General features: G+C 48.8%; 1 protein-coding gene across 3 annotated transcripts in view; it reads right to left on the bottom strand.

The window, feature by feature from the left end:
* The window catches only part of Stat92E (Signal transducer and transcription activator Stat92E), a 102,763-nt gene extending 101,268 nt beyond the window's left edge, over window positions 1–1,495 (bottom strand). For 2 of the 3 annotated variants that reach the window (XM_089549486.1, XM_089549489.1), the window contains exon 1: window positions 1,298–1,495. The gene's annotated coding sequence lies outside the window, so the exon portion shown is untranslated. The remainder of the gene's footprint in view (window positions 1–1,297) is intronic. The other variant, XM_089549487.1, reaches the window with a different exon arrangement.
* Window positions 1,496–21,700: the final 20,205 nt, after the last annotated feature.

The following is a 21,700-nucleotide window of genomic DNA, read 5'->3' as shown; positions in this document are numbered from 1 at the left end:
AGTTCACTAATGGCTAAGGTGTGCACATATGCATGCGGTCAGTGCAGCCAAGTGCAGCAATAAAAGAACTATTTGTAAAAGCAACTGAGCATTACCAGGATATCTGAGATGGTCATTAAAACTAACAAAACTAACGTGATCTTTATGGGCTAACTGAATAAATGATGCCTGCTCGAACAGTCGGCCACACTCCCACAATTGCTTTCATACAATAAACAATGCGTTCATCTCGAGGCTCACTACACTACCACAAAACCAACGTTTCAGCAGTGATATAAACAAAACATCAATCACATATCGCGAGCGTTTCTAAAAAAGCACGGGTCAACGGCGCCTTCTTTTGGAACGTTAAACCGCGTACACCAAGCAACAATGACGCCAAAACGAGCTCGTGCCGTATCCTGCACGTGTTACGTCCGCCACACAGCCGCCGTACGGCACCTGCTGCGGCTCACAACTCCGCTCACACTGGTGTCCTGAGATCGTATTCACTGAACATCGCATTCTGTCCTTTCTTGCCACCTAATTGTTCTTTCTCATGAGTAGCCGCCCAGTTGGTCGCGCACTGAGCCCACCAACTCGCGCAGCACGCTGCGCGCGCGCCGAGCTTGCGAGAGAGGAGGCGGCAGGAAAGGGAGGAGGCGCGATTGCACATTTTCGGCCGAACCGGCGTCAAATTTGGGAAATTACACGAATGCACGAGCCGCGGCTTAAATAATAATGGGTACACGCAATTCGCGTACTACATGAATTTGTGCATCGCACAAGAGCTGCGCTCCGCAAGTCACTTAACACGCATTGTGGCGCACGCAACGATAAGAGCAACGGGCAAGTGCAGAAAAAAAAGCATGCCTGCACCGCCGGAAAGCTCACAAGCGCGGCGGCTGTGCAGCAACAACGCAAGGAAAGCCTGCACTGTCAAGAAATCACAGCGACACCCACTGCGCTGAGGCTGGTGGACATGCGCGCGGTAGACAACCGTACTGTTAAGCGCTGTCAACGGGACCAAGCAAATTCGGCGACTCATGAGAGGCATATCGGACCCTCGCTCGAAGTCGCGCACTGCTAGGCCAGGAGCTAGCGCTCGTGACAACGCGCCAAAACGCATCTTGACGTTCTGCGTTTACTAACCACGTCCCCGACCGCAAATGTCGCGAACGTTTCAACGCGAGAAGCGACGCGATCATACCGTACCCGGCTACCATCGCCAACCACGACATGTGCTAGGCGATCAGCCATTACCTCCCTCGCGAAAGGGTTGAAGGACAACTGCGTCGGAGCACTTCGTGTCGCTCACCTGTTTCCAACGAAGAAAGCGGCCTGGAGAAGTGCGTTTAGCTGTCCCACGATAGATGCGCGACGATTCACGAAAAGGCAGAGATGACCGAGCACAAAATGCGACGCTGCTCGCCTCAGAGCCACGGCATTTTTTCTACACAATAACGATCGCCATTTCCCTTACTGACGTCAGATGCGACGATGGAGAGAAAAAAAAAAGAACGAGAAAAGGTAAGCAAAAATAAAACTTGGGGGACACGCAGCGCCGCAGCACGGCGGCCGCCGCAAGCGTTGAGATCAAGAAACTGCACGCGCCTAGCCTCAGCGCCGGCGCGGCGGAAAAGGGAGAGGCGCCGCTAGCGAGCCGCCGGGGCGCGGCTTTTCCGAGAACGTCGCGACGATTGCCGCTTGTCGGACTGCCGCACTCGTTTTTCTTTTCTCTCGGCTTGCCTATGCTGACAGCCGCGCGCGCGCAGAGCACGCGCCATGCGCCCAACGGGAGTCGGGATTCAAATTCGTGTCGCGCGCGCGCGCGCGCTCTGCGTTGCAGGTGCGCGCACGCGAGAACAGCAAGTAAACACAAGGCGATGCGCCGTGACCGCGTCTCTCGAAATGCCAGCGTGCCGCGCAGATGCCCCAGCCAGGCTGAAATGTTACCAAGCTTCGGCTCACACTCGCAGAGACGAAACAAACAAGGCAGACCTACATATGGGCAGAAATTAGCTCCAAGTGTGGAATGAACTTGACTTGGGCACGTATGTATGTATGGGGTTCTGTGGCAGGGAGCCTGGGTAAAGCGTATAGCTTTGAATGATATGTAAGGAGAAAAAAATATGCAAAGTGGCAAAAAATTAGATGACATTTTCCCCTTCGCTTTCGGGCTTCTTTCGTGCTGCTTCACTTATGTACAGCCTTTGTCAAAAGTGACCAGGCTCCATGGTTTGCTTCTCATTCGAATGGTAGACCCCTCGCGTCTCCCCTAAAGATCAAAAAGTTCTTGGAAGGTGAGAACAGGGGTTCTTCTTACCATACATAGATTTAGAGCCTGAGGGCTGGTATAATAGCTTTACTATACGATTGAGAAGAAAAACATGCAGCCTGGTTACTTTTGACAAAGACTGTACGCATGGACTAACTAGCGCAGCTAAAAGTTCGACTTCATTACATTATTATAACTAGCTCAATCTTAAATCTGTGCGCAGCAATCAGTTCTGAAGAAATAAAGATAATAAATGAAAGCAATTAGGCAATACATACGAAACAGTTTTGTTACGACGGTAATTTTTGGTTGCAACACAGTAAAAAAAACATGAACTTTTTATTTTTCCCGTTTACTGCATATCTTGCAATGACTCCGCCAGAAATTCATCGGCCTGAACCACGAAAGTTCGCATCGCGAAATATCGAGTATAGTAACAGGTCGGATCGAAAGGTTTGACTCGGCCAACGAAGTCCACGATATCACCGAAAAACAGCGCGCTTACACGGGACAGAGAAAGAAGACACGCACACACACACAGCGCTGACTTACGACTGCAGGTTTGTTGCTTTGATATGATTTGATTTATTGGGGTTTAACATCCCGAAGCAACTCAGGCTATGAGGGGCGGCGTAGTGAAGGGCTCCGGAAATTTCGACCACCTGGGGTTCTTTAACGTGCACTGACATCGCACAGCACACGGCAGGTTTGTTGCATTGCTCGCAATAAATACCGGAAAGAAAAACAACAAACAAAAGAAGGCGAGGAAGAGTTCCTTCTGTCACATCACGTCGTTATGGTTATTCAAGATATGCAATCTCTTTTCTTGTCAATGCCAGTGATGGTGTGCTAACGCATGACACGCCTTTCCTGTCTATGATGAATGCTTCATACAGTTCGCGCTTGTGCTGATGATTATGCCGCCTCAAAAATCTGGCTTGCGGAATCTTGCGGAATCAGCACAGAGAAGTTCCTCGAAGCTATGGCCTTCTACCTTCGGTCCACGTTTATTAGATTCAAAGATGAACTGTTCGTTCAGAGGCAGGACGTGTGCATAGGCTCTTGTGTCGCATCTCTACTCAGCGATCTTGTGCTTGCAAGAGCTGATCATCAGCTAAAAGAAGCGTTGCTCAATACCAACGTAATAGGGGTTTTTCGTTTTGTCGACGACTTCCTCGTCGTCTACAAAATGTCGGATCAGGACCCAGGCAAGGACGTGGAAGCAGTTTTCAAGGTCTTTTCTGAAAATTTGGGACAATTTGAACTGACGAAAGAACTGCCAGACGAAGGCCAACTTCCGTACCTTGACTTACGGTTATTCCCGAGCGAGTGAGGACCATGTGTGCTGGTGCTATGCTCCAAGGTCTAAGAAATGCCTTTTGCCATACTCTTCCTCGCACACTAAGCTAGTCAAACGAGCAATAGCTTTGGGCGCCTTGAAGAATGCCTTCAAAAGATCGCGCCATCACCGACAGCCAGAAAGCATGGAATCCCAGCTGAAACGTCTACGCGAAGCGGGCTTCCCGGATGCCCTCATTGCAGGCATCGGCTTCAAGCTCTTGAAAGATCTCCGCCAATCTAGCCTCCCGAAGAAGCCACGGAAAGAAACAGAGAAGATGGCTGTTGTGCCGTATCGCACGGAATCAGCCACGCGTTGAAGATAGTAGGGCGTGCTGGAGTGAATCTGATCCTAACTACACCCAGAAAGCTCAATTGGCTTTGCAGAATGGTGAACGAAGAAGCCCCAAAACCAACGCGGTGCAATAAGAAGCATGACAAAATGTTCACCACCTGTGACACTGAGGTAATCTAGGAGATACCGCTGTCATGCGGAGCGTCTTATGTGGGTCAAAGCGGACGCTGCATAAACGACAGCTTACGAGAACACGCCAATAACATCAGCACGGGATACGGCAGAACGCTGGCAAAGCACGTTTCTGCCTGTCAATACACTCCTAACCTTGGACGAAGCCAGATTTTGAAGCGGTAATGCTTTCGCATTAATAACCATATTCCTCGACCGTTGCAGTCTGATAATGGTCGTACACATACTATAAGCCAGGACCTGCAGCCAATTAACCGCTTGATAATATTTCTGCGACAAGCTTAGCCCCCGCCTACTGCAAGAAACCATCCACGGTCGCACCGGATGCTACAGACACTACAGACGTGACGGATGTTACAGATGGCGGCATTCGAACCAGATGCCTCCGCTATGGGACTATATGCTGCTTCCATTCGTTCCACAGGAAGCAAAGGAAGCATGGGATCAAGAGAATGCACTCCCGACGGTTGACGTCTGCACCGCTGTTTTGCGAACCTGTTCTTGCTGTTGCGACTGAAGGAAGGATGAAAGGGAAAGTGCACGGGCCTGCCCACTGGCTCGAGCTGAGCCACAATCGCTGCCACGTGCAGACAGAAGAGCGTTGAAAGATGTGAGAAGATAAATGGGAAGAACAGGCTCGCGTCGCAACAACCGCGTCCGTCGAAGCGACGACGCCGGCTGCAACAGCCCCCCTTGCGAACTTCATGTGCTGCGACCTTTTCTTTCCTTGACGTGAGCGCAAAAAAAGCCTGCGCTTGAAGCGAACTGTCCATCTATAGCTGTCCCCACCGTGAGTACGATTTGTAGCTCCCATGCTTTGGCTTAATTTACTCACGCGCGAACGACCACTTCCTTCCGTACATCGACAATGCGTTGCCTCACCCAAGCTCAAAGCTATTGCTGCGCGAACTATTGAGTGTACCGGCTTTATTGAAGATCCTGCGGGCGTCCGGCTGTAAGCAACATCCCACAGCGTTCCCACACAGTGCTGCGCAGCTTCAACGCTCGTATGCTCGCTATGGTTGCAACACATAAAGTCCCAGCGCCCAATTCTTTCACATCGCTCGCTCTGTGTATTTTACTCAGCTCTTCCGCGTATCGCGACGCGGTACAAACGTAACGCCGGGATTGTTTCCTACGCACCTTGGCACGTAATACACGTTGCATGCTAAGGTATACATGAGACTGCAGGACGCGCGTATACGAATGCATGGCAGGGTGCCAGAGCTACAGCAAAATCCCGGGCTTTCTATCTTTATCTGCGGAAAGGATGACTCAGTTGCCTTATTAAACATGGTGTTGCTACATCTTCTATGGAGCGGGAAATCGCTCCGCTCCTCTATTTTCTTCTCTCCGAATAGTTGCGTCACAACCGGCAGTGCTTTTGCCGTGCAGCTCGCGCACTCGCGTAACAGTGCAGCTTTTTCGAATCGAAACGAGGAAGCGAATAGTGTAAACACGTCTAACTACTAGGACATGAATGAATGAATAAATGAGCCAAACTTTATTGAACATAATTCTTAAGGATTTGGTTTATATGGGTTCCATTGTTCCCAAGACACTCATGAGCAGAAGTATAAGTGATTGTTACTTTTCTTATCTTATGATTGTTATACCTTAATATACTGTTAGTACGGTAAGGGAAGTTTACGCGCTAAATGTCTGATCTGCATACATGCAAAGCATTCATTTCTGCGTCCCATAGGAGCAGCTCCTTAGGCCCCCCTCCCCTCCAAACAAACAAACGAAAAAATATTACGAGTACATCTAATCACTTTATGTGATGGCAATGCGATAGAATTAGAAGCTGGTGATGCCTTCAGCGGAAGTGACATCACGTCCGCTCTGGTGACGTCGATCCCCTCCAGCCAATGGGCGAGTTTTATGACCAACGACACATTTTTTTTTTCCCCGACGAGGCTTTTAATGCTAAAAGTCTTGAACGCTTCGCCACAGAAGCGCATCCATCTTGCTCGATAAATATTGCGGCCCCGCGGTGGGGCTTGCGAACTGATGAAATCTGCTGTACGTTCATCGGCAAGTCACCAAGTCCTTTTTCAAAACTGTGGCGCATTACCTCAGAAATTCCGTCAATCGTTGTTCACAAGGCTACCTTTCTGTTCCCTTGCGAATATCGCGCGCTGGAATAACGCCACCCGAGATGCGCACACACCGAGCTCGTCCCTGCAACAACCTCACTCGTGATGCGAACTCATCTGGAACCTCACTTGCGATGCATTCACATGGAACTTGCCCCTGAAAGAACCATACTCGTATAAATCAATGCAGACCTTAAAGGATGCTCCTCCAATAATTTTATCGCTAAAAACGTTGAAAGTGTGTTGTATAAATGTTATAAGGTGGATATCATAATCAAAGCAGAGCAGGGACATGGACGAGAAAAGCGTACAGACAAAGCATATGCACTGAATAGATAACGAAATACACTTATCTCTTCCTACACTCTCACAAAGAGCTTACCAAGGAGGCAGCGTTAGGCAAACTTCTATATAGCGTATACTGACCCATTAGCCTTCTTCATAGGATATAACCTGCATTACAGTCAGATAAATGTCCTTTTTGTGAGGAATATCAGGATATATGACATACGGCGTGCCAAAAGAACTAGGCGCTTGAGATTATCACAGCGTCCCCAATTTAGCAGTGGGAGGGGATGCCGACCAGCTCATGCCCAGAGGAAAGCACTGGCCCAACGGGCGAGACAAGCAGCCGCCTTCAGTAGAGCCCTGGACTATAAGGACCACCTCCCAGTTTCTTATTGCTTCACAATAAAGTTTTATTCATTCATTCCTACCCTTGCAAACGCATCAGTGACAACTCGAACAAAATAATTACCATAGATGAAAACGAACCAAATTGTAGAGCTCGTCTACTGAGTCGGAGTATTCAGGTTCGAACCAGACCGTGGCGGCCGCGTATCGACGGAGGCGAAACACAAAAGGTGCCCGTGTGCTGTGAGATGCCAGTGCACGTTAAAGATCCCCAGGTCGTACTGTTTGATGCATTTTCATCCGATTACAAACGTTCTGTTCATAAAGAAGTTGGCGCGGTCATTCCCGGCGACCCACTCCAGACTTCAATAAACCGATGGAAATCTTTCACAGACCCCAAAAGTTATATACAACGTTGAACCCAGGCGGTGCTAAAAAAAACAACAACAAAACATACAAAACTCCTCTCCACGCATGGGATTCTCCCTTTCTACTTTGCTTCCGGCGGCCCTTGTCTCTGACACGCAGTCACTAGCTGCGGTTAAGTGTTTACATGGGAGCGCATCGAAGTTTTCGCGATGCTAGCGCCGCCTTGTGTCGCAGCTGGGAGTTCGGCCGCTGCGGCTAGTCCCGGCGTGTGCGTATTCGGAAAAACCGTGCTTCCGGTTTTGTCCGCCACTCCCCCCTCGCTTCGCTGTGCTAGGGACCCTAGCTGTGCCGCGCTTTCATGCATTTCTGGAAGGCGCATTGTCGGCACTCGATCCACCCACTGCTGGCGCAGCTACTCCGCTACGACGTCGTAGGAAAACCGGTCTCGCTGCGACTCGGTCGGAACCAAACGGCCGAACCCCGCTGCTGTTCCCCCCCCACACCAACGCGCGAGAATGGCACAAAAGAAAGATGGAAGGTTTGCCTACCTGACTGTTCGCGAAGCCACCAAGTGGTTTGGAAGGGTGCCGCGGCTTGGTTCGGACGCAGAGAACCGTCAGCGACAGTCCCGCTTTCATTGTGCAAGAAGGGCGTCCCGGTCATATACAGGTATAGGGCAATCCTATCGATCAGAGAGATAGTAGAATAGCGGGGTGGCAGTGCGCATGCGCAAGACAATCCCCCCCCCCCCCCCCCTCCCCTCGTGTTATTCATCTACGCGTGCTCAATGATACTACGCAATTCCCCTATCCCTCTAATCGATACGGTTACCCTATTCTATAGCTGTCTGATGACTTCAGTACGCGCTGCTTTTTTGAGGATGTTTGCGCGGGCTAAGCGGGCAGGGAGCTTCGAGAAAGTTCTGCAAAGATCGGGCGGTACAGCGACTTCAAGCCAATGTAATGAAACCAAAGCTAACGAGGCTGTAAAGGAGACGCGGCCTTACATGATATATACTTAATGAAAAGAACGCTCGCACGCGAGATCCGCATTCTGCGACTGATCCCGACAGTGTCTTAACATCCGTGCGGATGTTGCATGCATCTCCCGACGCGGTGAAACTGTCGGTTAAATATTAGCGGGGCGATCCAACCGCTTGACTAATCTTCTCAAAATCTCAGTTGTAGGCAATTCCGTATCCGAAGCACAAGGAGCCACATCCGTTAAGACAACGAGCGGTGGAAAGGACAGCTAGCAGTGAGAAAGAAAGAAAGAAAGAAAGAAAGAAAGAAAGAAAGAAAGAAAGAAAGAAAGAAAGAAAGAAAGAAAGAAAGAAAGAAAGAAAGAAAGAAAGAAAGAAAGAAAGAAAGAAAGAAAGAAAGAAAGAACAATTGCGAATCGTTTTAATGCATCTGATAAGCGCTCGGAACAAGCGAAACGCGCGCCAAGGCGGGCGTCGTTCCTCTGAGGGTTATTTTGTCGCCGTGGGGAAAAACAAACAGTTGCGCGCTCTGCGCCAAACACAAGGGCGACACCGTATACGCGGAATTTGTGTACTACGTGGCTGGGAAGCCAAGGATTTCACTCGGTTGCAAATTCTATCAAGCAGCGCGGCCGAACTTAGACGGAGATGTCATAGCCTTGGGGGTAAAAAAGTGAACTTTAGCCGCCGGGAAAACAAAAGATTGTTTTAGTTCGTACGAACACACTTTTCACATGGCCAATTTGTGGGCGTCCCAACTGACAAGGCGGAGTTGGAAACAATAGAGTATACCTTATTATTCTAGCTGAATGGGGGCACAAGCTATCTTGAGCTTGGGAGAAAACGGAGGCCATTTATCACTAGATTAATTATATATCAGATGTTTTCATTTCTTCATTACTGTTGGCACGCAGGGCGTTGCACAATCTGGCACCCGTCCAGCTAAAAAAAAAAAGCAACACGTCACCAATAATGACGCATGTTGAAAGGGTAGTCCCTCACGGGTTAGGTTTTTGTATTTCTTTCAAAAGTGTAAATGACTAATGCGGAAGCGTAAGAAAGCGCCGTATATTGCGCGCTCTGATTGCAGCGATGGCAACACATACGCAGTATGAGTAGGCAATGGAAATATACCATTGCGGTTGCTCTCAGACGCGCATACTCGTTCCTTAGATGCGATACCTTTCACAGGACTTCAGGTTACGTGAAGTAGTTGGTATAATATATGCGGGTGAAGATAAAAATTTTTATGGAGCAAGGGCAGCTTTGTGCAAGGAGCGCCATGGCACAGGGTGTTTTCGTCTGCACAAGTTGGGGTCAGAGACACATCTCCCAAGGGTGTCACCCCAGATAAGCCCGAGCACCAGCACTGGGGATCGAACCTCGCACCTCCCGCTCCGGAAGCAGTGCTCCAACCACTATACCGCTGTTCTATATAATATAATATAATATAATATAATATAATATAATATAATATAATATAATATAATATAATATAATATAATATAATATAATATAATATAATATAATATAATATAATATAATATAATATAATATAATATAATATAATATAATATAATATAATATAATATGTGGCATTAACCTTCCCGAAGCTGCACTTGGGCTATGAGCGGGGCCGTACTGGACGGCTCCGAATTACTGTTGGATAGCTGGGGCTCTTTAAGTGCAATGACATCAGGTGCGGATTCAAAAAAAGGGTGTGGAGGGGGGAGAGAGGGAGGGGACACCACCTTCCCTCTTCAAGTAGAAAACTTTCTTCAGAAAACAGCCTTTTTCCCCATTTTCTTTGCATGAAAAAAGGTTCCAGAAATGCAATCTGCAAATAAGTCAGGAAAGACAATGAAATGATCAAACACCCCAGGGCGGTCTTAGCACCCAAATATTCAAGTTTGCAACGCTGCAGATTATTCTCTTTTACTCCGGTGTTTCCGCTTTCTGGATTAAAGATTCGAGGTGCAATGCGGTTTGTTGCAGACAAAAAAAAAAAAAAAACAGAAAAAGAAAGTGAAGCTCTTTGTGGTCTGCGCGACTGCCGACCTTGATGTCGTTGGGAGAGAGATGCACAGCTGCGCACGACTCATATTTACATGCTACAAAGTTTATAACGCTCGGCCTTGTTAGTATACAACGTGTTTAAGCGTTTGCCGTTCAAATTAAGTAGGACAGCCTGCAAGAAGCCAGTTCACATAAGTGTACTCCCTGTCCATCCCCGTGTTTTTCTTTTAGTATAGGGCAGCTTCAAATCTCCACAGCAGTATCGATAGTATCTGAAAGCATTGTGGCCACTTACCGTTTCAGCATCTGGCGGACGTAGATTAGAAGCGCCCCTTCCTCACTTCACTGCGCGCTGTGGATTGAATGTCTTCGCACACTTCCTCGCTGTTCGTATTTCGTCCAAGCACTAAACTAAAGAACTATAACTAAAGAGGAGACGATCCCGCTCTCTAATCGCACACGAAGCGAGATAGATTAAAAAAAAAAAAGAGACAGGGCCAGCAGGGGGGGGGGGGGGGGGGGGGGGGGGGGGGGTCAATTTTTTGTCTCTCAACAATACTGGTTGCACAGAGCGCGCGTCTGACAAAACGCTCTTTACCAGCGCAGTTCGCCAGTGTGTCCCCCTCCACGTGCAGTGCTCAGCGGCGGCGGCCGTCGCATTTCCGGGAAAAGGCCGCGCAAAGAGAATAGCGGCGTGCACGTGTGTACGCGCTTCCCAAAACTCTCCGGCGAGAGTGAGGCTGCCGGCGGCGAACAGGTGTTTGCGCGTTCGCGGGCTGTGTAGAGCGAAGGCCGCGGACCTTGCCCCAACTCGCGGCTTCGAGCAGCCGCGCAGGGCTTCAACGACAAGCGACCCATATTCGTTGTACGGAGTAAATGGACTCGGTCTCCTACGTTGTAAGCGAAATTCTCCCGTGTCCGCATGCTGGGCGGTGAGAACGCTACAGAGGCGGGCCCCAGTCAAGAAGGGGGCGCTATCAAGGTTGTATCTATACCGTCGTCAGGTGATGTAAGCGTATGTTCTCGGGGAGTGAGAACTCCCAAGTCACATGCGGAACAATTATTGCTGCTCCTTCTTCGACCCCCGGGCGATAGTGTTTGTTGTTGTAGTGGTTTTTATTTTGCATTGAGTATGGAAGGTAAAAGAATTTTTTTCTACCCCGGCATCTGCTATCGCTGCTGGAAGCACCTGAGCTGGGGCAGCGGAAATAAAGGATAGCAGGCAGAGTGTAGAAGTGAAAAGAAAGAGGGGAGGGGATAGTAAAAAGGACAGGGGGAGGAGTACACTGACAATAAATCTATTTACATATATACATCAGAAGCCAACAGCCAAAGAAACCAAGGGGCACAGGGGATTTTTTTTAAATTTATTTATTTAATTTGTGGTGTTGATCAATTTAGAACATTACTGAACATGTTATCGCTTAATCCTAATTGATTAGAAAAGCAGAAGAAAAAACAACCACATGCCGCCGGTGGGATCCGAACCCACGACCTCCGAATTACGCGTCCGGTGCTCTACCTCTGAGCTACGGCGACAGCTGTCAAATCTTCTGCTTTCGGGGGTATTTATGTTTACAAGTAACCTAACCTTGAGAGTGTTCATCAGCGCCACCCACGTTCATAGGCGGCGGACGTGGAACGTCCTGAGTTACCGCAGGTGTGACGTAGAACGTCATCGAACGAAGAGGATGGAAGCTGCGTCAGAACCCTCTTATGCTTCCTGTGGCGTCAAGGCTGCCAGAACCGAGACCCTCGCTAAGCAATTAAGCAAACAAGGGAAGGGGAATGAGGGGCTCGTTATAAATACGACAGAAGCCAACAGCCAAAGAAACCAAGGTTTCTTTGGCTGTTGGCTTCTGTCGTATTTATAACGAGCCCCTCATTCCCCTTCCCTTGTTTGCTTAATTACATATATACATGATAGATATAAATATATACAGGTCGCACGCGCGTGAAGGTCTGGTAGAAGTATTTATCCCCAGCTCTATGAACATGTTCACAGCGTGCGTGCGGAGCGCCTGCGCGCCCAGCACGCGCCACGACGAGCGTCGAAACGGGGCACACATCTCCATGCTCCTGGTGCTGGCTCGCTCCCCCTCTCGAGCCGACTGAAAAAATGTCAAGCCGTGAACAGAAGATGGCTGGGGAACTGCAAGGATTCCAAGAAAATTTTGGGGAGCCTGAAAGAGCTTTCAGCCATGAAGAAAACATTCCCCGAGAGCCCCGCGGTCCTCCCATTGTTGAAAACCGGACCCCGCTTCTGAGGCGCGCGCTAGCGCCCGTGCGCAGGCGCCGATATCTGGCACGGTCGAATACGAGCGTCGTGGATGTCGTAGACGCGCTCGGTGGCGGCCGACGCGTAGCGCTTGCGCAGACCTGCTCTGGCCGACGCGTGGGCCCCCAAGCGTACAACAGGACGCGCGCCGAAAAGTGTCGATGGAGTTGGGCCTTAAAACGCGTATGCGCGTTTCAACCCAGTGCAAAAGCTGGTCGCAAAAAAGGTGATGAATGTGTTTCTCAGCGCGAGCCACTTTCTGGGCTGTACTGGTGCAACGTTATTTTGATCCTCACACCATGAAGGTATACCGTGTTTACAAGCGTAATGAACACGCTCGCACAATGAACGCATCCCCCACTAGTGCACTGCACGGGCTCGGGCCGGCCCGAAAGCCCGGGCCCTGCACGCGGGCCGGGCCGGGACATGATCTGTTTTGCCGGGCCTGAAGTTGCGGGTCCGGGCCGGGCTCGGGCTTAAAGCTGCGGACCCGAGTCGGGCTTGGGTCCGTGCAGAAACGGCTGGTGTCCGACTATTCATTCACTATTGCAGAGTGAAGTACACAACTGCAGCATTGGAGCAGCGACACTGATGAGCTGAGAAAAAAACTAAGCTTTATTCATTAACATTTTTATATCCTTATTTCCACGCCGCGGTGGCTTAGAGGTCAAGGCGCTTGATTACTGAGCCGGGGAACCAGGGTTTGCTCCTAGCCTCGGAGGCCGCATTTCTATTTAGGCGGCAAGCATGACAGCCATGTACTTTGCAGCATCATTGCTCGTTGAAGAAACCCAGGTGGTCGAAATGATCCGGAGCCCTCTGTTTCGGTGTCTCTCACAGCCTGACTCCCGTTGGGCCCTTAAGCCCCCAAAACATAGCTTTTATTTTATAGCTATATTTTTCTAATGTGAGAAAATTCACAAACTAAAGCGCGTTTGGTATTCTTTTTGATCAGCTGACCGGAACGTCTCGTAAATGAAATAGCCACAAAAGCTCGCGAGAGTTTGTAAATCTCATCTCATAACCACATCTATCTCTCCTCGCTTCTTCAGCCTGGTTGTCATAACAACTGTTTTGCCCTGTAAGTTATCACGTGGTTCGCGCGTTATCTTCTGCTACACCAGTAAGAGTAAAATTCAACCGGTCTTAATTGGCCATTGATCGTTCGTCATCCCAAAACATACCTATACACTATTAGAAATGCACTCGGGAAGAACATATTAGTTTAGGGCGCTTATAGTCTTCAAAACACACACCGTGAAATACTCAATAGCTTTTCGTTTCTGCTGAAAGGCGACCAGTTCAGCTATGAGTTCAACCTGTGAGATCGCGTTCACTAAAAAAAATATCATCCCACTGCATGCTAGGCACCTTTAATGTTTATACTTCCTGGCGGCAAAATATAACTGATTAAAATCATGGGGGGATGCAAAGTAGTCTATTATGCGCGTATGCAGCCCTTTTTATTTGGCTCTCGGAACTTCCGAGTTTATCTTTGCGCACCTACACGAGATCACTGTCCAAAAGACGGGCCTGGCGAGCACTATACTCTTAATCACTTCCTTCTGGGTTAAAAAGAACCAACTTTCTGCAAGCCAAACTGTGGTTTCAGAACCTTTGTCGGCCAGTTTCTTATCGGTCTAGCAGTCTACTTGCTCAGAGTGAGCAGTATATCTCAAGCGTTACTGAGAAACGGGCCGGGCCGGGCCCGGGCGGGGCTTCACTTCGGGGTTCACGGGCCGGGCCGGGCTTGCTAGAGCGATAATTTAGCGGGCCTGGGCCGGGCTCGGGCTTGAAGCCGCGGGCCTGGGCCGGGCTCGGGCTCAAGGTCTCGGGCCCGGGCTGGGCTTGGGCCTCAGACTGAGGCCCGTGCAGTGCTCTACCCCCCACTTTGGCGGCCAAAAAGTACGAGTTTTTCCCCTCCCGTAACAAGCGCCCCCCCCCCCCCCCTTTTCTTTCTTTTTTTTTGGCACACAGTCTGCTGCTGCTGGTAGTGAATGCGAGCAGCCGCCTTTTTTTGAACGCCTAAACAACTACGAAATACTGTAAACCGGCACCTTTCGAACGCGATGACTATGCCACCCTGCGGGATGAACAGCCAGAAAGAACGATCTGCGAGGAGTCCGAGAACCAATAGAAACCCCGCCCAGTCAAAAAGGGTTTCTCTGTTGCATGTGCCATACTAAGGTTCGCATAGCAACTCGTTGCGGTTAGGCTTCGTGCTGAATACTGAGCTCTGCCAGAGTGAACTCTACAGTTGTGCTCTCTTTGGACAGCGTTACGTGCCGTTACTCGAGTTATCGGAGCGGATTTAGGGTAAAAGTTGTTGACTATGCACTCGAACACTGCGACCGTTTTGAAGAGAGAGTTTTGTTTTGTTCAGAAGTTAAGGTTATCGCACCGGATGAAATTTTTATTCCACCAGCCTACTTTTTAGCCCTGAAAATTTATCCTTAATATTTTTCTCCGAGTAATAAACTCACCACCAAAATTTTCAGAGAGCTTTAGGAAAAAAAAGATGCGTCCACTAGACGAGTAAATACAGTATATAAAAGCGAAGGAATGGCTCACGGGGCTTCAAAAGCCGACAGCGAATTCAGACCGGGTGAGTGACCACGAATGATAGCACAGCGAAAACAGTTGAACGAGAACCATCGCGTCGACTTTTGAGCGTATGACAGGAACTCGCTATCGAACGCCCGACACAGTAGTTTTTAGCATCCCTCAGGGCCGCTTCTTGGCATCCCGCCGCATGGTGACAGAAACATGATAACCAAGTCGTAAACAGCCGAGCATTGAAGCTAACCATCCACATGCACGCAGGCTGAAGGTCAAGTGCAGTTGACGCAAGCCGCCAATGTCATCTCCATTTAGCAGTCAGCAAATAAAAACGGGAAAGAAGCGATGCCTGACTGCCAGGAATGGCAACGGTGTCGAGGGCACAATGCAAGCCGTCTGGGGCTCGTATACGCACCCATATAGTAGATCCAATATGAAAGGGTAAATTCATTTGCGTTCAAGAACGAGTTCTGTTCTTACTCCTACACTGAAATTCAAAATGCTCCTTGTCCATTATTTGTTCAGAGTAAAAATATCTTGGTAAGGGTAGCTGTCTGGGCGAGTTGGTGTATCATGAAAAAAAAGTAGTGCTCGATCAGACAGGACAATACGCACGTGGTGTCCTCTTCGTTTTGTCCTGTCTGATCTAGCGCTACTTCTCGTTATAAAAATATCTAGAAAAGAGAGAAAAAAGAGCTTTTCACTGATACTTACGCAGTAAGCGTCGTTTGAATGCGGATAGTGTGCTCCCGTTCCTACCGGGGCTAACTGTACCTCAGCAGAACGGACGCTTTGCATGTCGTCTCAGTGCATCCAAATGCGGCTGTGTAATGCTGAACGTTTAGTAGGAGCTCGGCCTTGCTATAAAAAGAACGCTTTAGAGAACAGCGTGGAGACCCTGCGTGCTTCAAGCGACACCCGTGAATAACAAAGAAGCCCGCATGGTGAACCAAGAACGAAGGCGCCATATATGTTGGCGCGCACAGCGAGTGACCTTCGACCTTTTGCTCAAGAAAACCGGTTTATTTATGGAAGAGAATAAAATCCGTTGATTCTTGTCTCGCATGCATGCACGAACACGTACATGACTACATGCATTAGTCTTGCTGGCTTCTCTATATAGGCCTTATTTTATTGCCGCCAAAAAAAAAAAAAAAACGGTTTAGTATTTGTAGGCCTTTTGAAGCATGCCTTTTTTCCCCCCTTTCAGGGGCTGCCTTTGCGATCGGGTAATGAAAGAAGCCCTTTCATGGCGCGTTTTAAAAGGCCTCATATTTTGGATGGCCTCGCCCTATTTCCTTTTTAGAGGCAATTTATTTTCTTTATACCCTACTGTTGCGATTATGCTGCACAACACCGAGCGGCCCAAGCATGTTATTACTGAAGCATGTGATGCGCTTGTATATCTAGACTTCGCTCGGCTTTCTCAGTCTGTGTAGTTTCCGAAAATACAAATGGAAGCGGAAGAGGAATACAGCTCACGCAAATGTTTATTGTTGAATAATTACTCTTTACTGAGCTATTGCTCGTCTATGCGATATTTGATGAGACAGGAGGGCTCACCGTGACGATCTATAGCACTACCGAAAATAGAGGGCGAATCACCCAAGAGCGTACAAGCGGAAGCTTGAAGCTGACACCGCGTCAGCAGGGAGCCATGAAGCGGTTTTGCATATCTTACAGCCTCACAGCACGCTATCGGAGTAACGTTAGTAGGGACTTGTGGGACAGACGTAGAGATAACGACTCGCTCCTTCTGCAGCTATATAAAGATTTCGCGTTTCATCAGACACGTCTCGGCGGTGTGCCCACTGCCTAGTGTTTATCAGGCTTGGCAAGAGCCCGGCCTTCGAGAGAGGAGAGGGGTGCAATGCATGGGAGACTACTTAAAGGGCAACTGCACCACATTTTGAGAACTCCGCGATAATCAAGGATTCAAACCTATATACGCTGAAGGTAAAGCATGCCAAGTGTTTGTGCGCTAGCATTTAAGATAGGGACGTAATCAACGATTGAATTTTAGGCTTCTCCTCGTAGCAATGGAGAAGTGCGGGTAAGTTCGATTTCGGTGTGACGTCACGGAAGGTAAGATTTCAAATTACCGCTGCCGTCAACCAAACCCTGCCGTGCCTCGTTTGATGCTGCCAAATAACTCTCGGCGGGCTTTGCCTTCAGTGGCGCTGTTTTTTTTTCCTTCAAGCAAGCGTTTATGCGTTGGAAACGTACAGGTACTTTCGATGATGTCATCATGCGCTACCCACTTGGCGCTGTGTGCTGCGGAGAAGCTTGCATACCATCGCGATTTTAATCGGTGATTACGTCACCATTTCAAATGCTAGCCCCAAAGGACACTCGCATGCTTTATGTTCAAGTTTCATACATTCGACCCCTTTAAGCTCGTCGATTTCTAAAATGCAGTTGTCCTTTAAGCAGCAGTGAAAGCCTAGCTGTTCGCTCTTAATGCACCCCGTGAGAACTTTAAAAACAAAAAGGAAGAAACAGCATAAGAAGAAAGGAAATAACTGAAATTGCTAATGCGCTTAGCACAATGGATCTCGCATTTATCATGACAATCAACTGATGACGTAATCGTGTAGAAAGTTCGCAAGACAGCGGTCATTTTGAGTACTTACAGAGCGCGGGCAATATTATCGAAGACGTCAAAAGACGTCAAAGGATTCCAGCTTGGCTCAGCTTGAGCAGCTATTTGTATTATCACGAGGCCGGATGCGTGCGATATCGCCTTATCAGCGCTTACATGCAAAGCGCTCTCGTGCAGGCCGCTGCAGGCACCAGTGAGACGTGTTATCTGCCGCGACGTTTCGCATGGTTTCGTCACAGAATGAAAAAAAAAGAAAGAATAAAACCATATGCATGGTCAAAAGAAAAGAAACAAAAATAAAAACGAAAAGGCATACTTGTGAAACTTCGCGCAACACTCTTCCTAGAAAAGCTAGCTACAACCGCGGCAACGTAGCGAATGATAGACTGCGCTTACAGCTATATGTATACAGCTATACTGCATGCTCCGTGCACCAGAACTTGACTACGCGTCCTCAAGTTAAACGATGGGAAGGCGACTATATTGGGTCTAAACTCCTATTTTTCATTCACTGCCAATGGCTGAAGAATTCATGGAAATGAAAAAAATGTTGACTAGATTTAGTTCTAACGCACGTTGTGCTGATGTAATATATAAAAAAAAGGCCGCGTACGTTATTTGGCCTTCAGTTACATACAAGCGCATTTTATTACTAAATCGATTTAATTAAACATTCGTACCATCAATGTGGCAACTATACTCAGGTTTAGTCAGGCTAGTTAATATCCTAGGGCGATTACGAGATGCATATGGACTGCATTAGGCAAATTGTTGGACAGCCTAAAAGTAGCCAAGGGCATGGTACCACTGCATGACTGCCCCTGCAGCCGCTAGTGTAGCTACTGGGTGATCGGGCCCCAGCGGCGGCCCTGTAATTGCTCACGCTCTTGTGTGCGCGAATCAGCCCCTCTATATCGTACCAAGTCTTGATTCTCGTTTTCCTTGAACAAGACAGCCAGTTCGAGTTGAGCGTGATTAATGTGTCTTACTTTCCTCCTCACCTTAACCTCCGTCTCGTCTCCCGGCATCTCTCTCCTTCTTTCTCACTATGCTACACACTTTTTCGATGCAGGTCATTAAATTCAAATGAAGCTATTGCTCCGGCTACTGGATTGTAATTTTCGCTACAGAGTGACACTGGCTATTTTGGCGGTTGCATTGTAATTATCCGTACCACGCCGAGGGTAATAGTGTCTTCATCGCACCTTGGAATCACAGGTTAGTGCCACAGCCCCCATGGAACCTCTCCCGTAACGACACAAAGAAATACTCCACAACGTGGCCGTTTTTATTATTATTTTTAATTTGCTCACTTCTCATCTGTACCCTGTGCGCACAGCAAGGTGGTTTGAAGTATGCATAAACCTGCCCAAGAAGCCGTTCTATTAAAATTCGCAAGAGCCATTAATCAAAAGAAAGAATGCTATAACCCCCCCTCCACAGAGACGCACAGGCGTCTGTGCGTGTCTCGGTGTGTCGTGCGTCACGTATGAACTCAGTTTCGCGGTGGGGAAAAGCGAATAGCCGGTCGTGACCGAACGTCGCTGCGCATTCTGCTGTTCAACGCCGAAGGAAATTCGCGCAAGCTTCAAACCGATAGCGAGATCTCTTCTCCGCCTGGTTCTGAGCACCGTTGACATACACTCCCCCCGCGTGCTTCCGCCATTCCCTTTATTCTCTGGCCTCCATAGCCAGAAACGAGAAGCCAAGAGGCTGTGCTTCCGCTGGCAGTGTCCGTGACGTCACAGAGCGAGCGACACGTCACCACCGGCGGGCCCGCCCTTCAAGGTCAAGAAGGGAAAAACTGCGACGAAAGGTTCGTCACTCTTGTTTCGCGCGGATGTCGAGCCCTTGTACACATACATCCACGCTCCGAGATACTGCTACATTTCCGGTTTAATAAACTTCCGCCCTCTGCGAAACAGAGGTCAACACACCGTACTTGTTTGTTTTTATTACCACTGACAGAGCAGCCGGCTGACAAAGTGATCTCATCGAAATGTTGAGAAAAAGCTCCGCCAACAGTTATGATGTGCATACGTTATGATATACATACGAACTGTGTTGGCTCTTTTCGTAACGACTTGAGTATGACATTCTCGAAAAGAAGCACTTGATAGTTGGCAGGCCATTTTTAGGATCGTCTAGGCTTTTTACATCAAAGCGGGCGAGGCAAGAACCGGGCAGTGCCTTGAGAATCTGTCACTAATCGCCAGGCTGCGAAAATATGAGACGCTAAGCTGCAATCTGAAAAAGACATCAACCCTAATGTGTTGTGTGGCTTGAATTTCAGCGCTGGCTGAAGTGAGGGCTTGAATACTGATTAGCTGTAGCCTCTCGCGTCGCTCGCCTCTTTGCAAACATGCTGTGGAAAGAAAATACTTTGTGCTGTTTGCGTTCACCTGAACGAGAACATTGCTCCCCCCCCCCCCCCCTCCCCCTCACTTCAAGATAAATGAACTAAAGAGAACAGTCACCCTCTGCGTGCTCAGTTTAACAGCTTCAAGAGGTGTTGTATTGCTCCTGGAGCCACGACAGAGTGAGTAATCTGCTACCGATAAGGAAATGTCTAAGAGGGACACAGACACATTTCTCAACAAATCTCAGTCTGCTAGAGTTCGCGGGATGACCTAGCGAGTTTTGTGAAAAACTTTCCTCGCGTCGAATCTAACTATGTACAACAGTATCATACAGCTGTCCTCTGAAAGGCCTGTGGAAAAGGTCGCGTCCGGTTTCTTGGAGAGATTGAAAATGAGCGGAGTCGGAAAAATGTGTAGAAAAAAAAAAGCATTTTATCTCGGTTTATTACGGGAACGCATCAACCGCTGCAAAGTGGTGACCTGCTGTATGTATACAAGTGACTGCTTGCGTGAAAGGTAAAGGCAAACGCTGCGATATTAGCGGGGATAATAAAGCAGCGCTTAGGCGGTGATTTCCCCCGCGGTCACAACTTTCGGACGTCGTATTCTCGAGAGGAAATAAGCTGCTTCGTCGGCGAGTGCCTGGCGAAGCTCCCAGCGCTGAGGAATCCCCCACGTGAATAACTGTCAGCAGCACTGCTGTCCTGTGGGTAAACCATGCCTGTCGCTGGCCAATGTCGGCTATTTTATAGCGCGTGACTACCGCAGCAGGCATCGGTGACAGGATCGTGGGGTATGACTCGACTCATCGCAGCTTTCCAGGTGGCTCTGACGTCATCCCCGGGATGAGCTTCCAGGTGGCTCTGACGACGAGATGAACTCCTGGCCACAGCATTTTGCTCGGTGAACTCGACGCGCGAAGAGAACAGGAGAGAAATGTAGTTGGCTCATATCAGGGATAAGGGGAGCGATCGTTACACTATAGTTGGATACAGTTCAAGAACGAAGCGGCTTTTCCCCTTCAAAGGAGCCCCTTCCAGACAATGGCATCGACCTATTCTCATGAGCCTAGCGTGACAATGCAGGGAGCGGCGTCACAGCGCTCAGAGGGAAATACGCATATCCCCCCGACCATGGAGGGAGGAGACTAACCCCTTTAATCTGCAACTCTCTGCATTAATGGCCATGAGAATCAGCGGACGCCATTGGCTGGAAGGAGGTCCTTTGACGTGGAAAAACCGCTTCTTTCTTGAGTTGTATCCGACTGTACAAGTTGTACCTCGCTACGTACATCAGTAACTCTAATCGTTAGAACAAAAGGCGTGACGAAATGGTTTGGTTCATGGGGTTTAACGTCCCAAAGCGACTCAGGCTATGAGGGACGCCGTAGTGGAGGGCTCCGGAAATTTCGGCCACCTGGGGTTCTTTAACGTGCACTGACATCGCACAGTACACGGGCCTCTAGAATCTCTCCTCCAAAGAAATTCAACCGCCGCGGCCGGGATCGAACCCGCGTTTTTCGGGTCAGCAGCCGAGCACCATAGCCACTGAGTCACCGCGGCGGCAGGCGTGACGAACTGTACGTATTAAAGTAAAGGCTACGAGACGGAGCAACAAGTGCCATGTGAGCAGCCTCCCGGAAAACGGGCTTCAAACACAGACAGACAGACAATAAGTAGAGTGGGGCGAAATAAAAGAACGAAAATTAAAAAAAAATAGT

This window comes from Amblyomma mixtum, chromosome 6 (genome assembly GCF_055824585.1).
Source record: "Amblyomma mixtum isolate Tamu chromosome 6, ASM5582458v1, whole genome shotgun sequence".
NCBI lineage: Eukaryota > Metazoa > Arthropoda > Arachnida > Ixodida > Ixodidae > Amblyomma > Amblyomma mixtum.
The sequence above is the reverse complement of the archived record's forward strand: the minus strand, read 5'-3'. Positions and strand labels throughout refer to the sequence as shown.